The sequence below is a fragment of the Dunckerocampus dactyliophorus genome, chromosome 2 (assembly GCF_027744805.1).
Source record: "Dunckerocampus dactyliophorus isolate RoL2022-P2 chromosome 2, RoL_Ddac_1.1, whole genome shotgun sequence".
In the NCBI taxonomy this organism is placed as follows: domain Eukaryota; kingdom Metazoa; phylum Chordata; class Actinopteri; order Syngnathiformes; family Syngnathidae; genus Dunckerocampus; species Dunckerocampus dactyliophorus.
Window position 1 is genome coordinate 13,904,184 of NC_072820.1, and position 1,881 is coordinate 13,906,064.

A 1,881-nucleotide genomic window follows, 5' to 3' on the forward strand; every position below is an offset into this window, starting at 1 on the left:
AAAGGCTCTCTTGCACGAGTTGCACTGTTTTCTCTGGGAAAAGGAATGCTGCGCGTTGTGCTGGCAGTGTGAATGATTTACTGGGTGTGGCAGCCTGGGCTTGCACAACTCCCAAGCATGCAGTGGAACACCTTCTGCCACGAAAGCCCAACCTTTTTGCCTCCCTGTTGGATCAAGTTCCAGCACATCGCCGAGCACAGCATGAGTCTGAGCTCAACACTGACCCAATTTTTGTTACACAGCTGCACATAGCCCTCAACAGGCTGTAAATGAATGTGAAATAAGACCTCCTTTGGCTTTTGGGAGTGTTTTATTATACAGTGGAACCTTGGTTAGCAGTCATCAATTTGTTCAAGAAGGTCTGACTCCAACTGAAATGGACGCCTTTTTTAACAATGTAAATCCAGTTAATCTGTTCCAGAAAGTTTAAAAAATGTTAACACAAACCACCTTTTTAATAGTTTTACAAATATAGTTTAACATGCGGACAACAATTTGAAATGCATATAAATACATATAAATGCTGACTGAAAGATATAAATGAACAGATGACGTCATTGTCTAATTTGCATATTATTTGCATATGATGTAACAGATGCTGTAGAAAAAAACAAACTCGTAGAAGAGACAAAAAAGTGAGTAAATAATTATGTTTATAACTACAAATGAACTTGATTGGTTGTTAATTTCAAATTGGCCATCGCTTTTGAACCCTGCGGCTTATACAGCGGTGCGGCTAATTCATGGACAAGTTCTGATCTTGTGACATCTCCTTTACAGAAGTACTACTAATCGTTTAAATACTGTGCCGCTCGCAAGTCAGTCAGTCAGGAAACGGTCGCTCTTTCTTTGGCAGGAGCCATTCACGAGCTATAAGGGAACTCATGATGAGCTTGTCAACCCATCGGAAATCGCAGGAGGTCATTACTCAATGTAACAGTCTGACTCACAGTGTCATCTCAGAAAGAGCGCTTAAATCATCACACAGCAACTTAACACCCAAAAAGCAGGTAAGAAATACTGTTTTAACGGCTTCCCGCCATGCATTTCTTCCCAGCAAAGCATTTCATTGGCCATGGCCATGGCGCTGCAATGACTCATTCAGCTGCCTCTGTCCACCAGGGGGAGCCTCCCTCTGGTGGACACATTGGAAAGGAAGGCTTTTTTATGACGTAGACATGTGCGACTTAAAGTCCGGTACGGTTATATGTACAAATCTGTTTTTCTGTCTAAATTTAGTAGGTGCGGTTTAAACACTGTTGCGTCTTATACAGCGAAAATTACAGTAACTACATCAGGTCTCGACTCCAGCCTCCACCTTTTATCTTGCAGTTAGGACAACTTGTTTCATTTTTCACACAACTTGCTTCCATCACACGTTCTGGCACACTGACAGTGATCGAGACCGAATGAGGCTTAAGTGGAATGATTAGGAATTGAATAAAGATTAATAAACATTTATGTTTTAGATCTCTCTCTGTAAAACGGCACGATCCACCCCGGTAGCATCACACCTCGCGCGTGTGTGATTCATGGATGCGTAGAGCTCCACTATGCTTTCAGTGTGCCATTGGAGATGACTGCGCACTGACGGCTTGTGACTGTTTTGGGGCGGGGCGGACCTCTCAGCAGCACTCGCTGCTTCTCAGTGAGAACACAAACTGCAGATCAATAAGTGTTTTCAAATTTAAGTCCCCAGAGACCAGAAAACTCTCCAGCGACGTCAGAAAAACACGCTAGATTTGTCGCTAGTCGCTTTTGAGAAAATAGGCTCCAGCATACCCGCGCGACCCTAATGAGGGTTTCCGACAGGAGAACTGTTTTTAAATCAGAACAACTTGAAAGTCAAACGGTGTCAAGGGATTGTGTTCAATTTTGGAG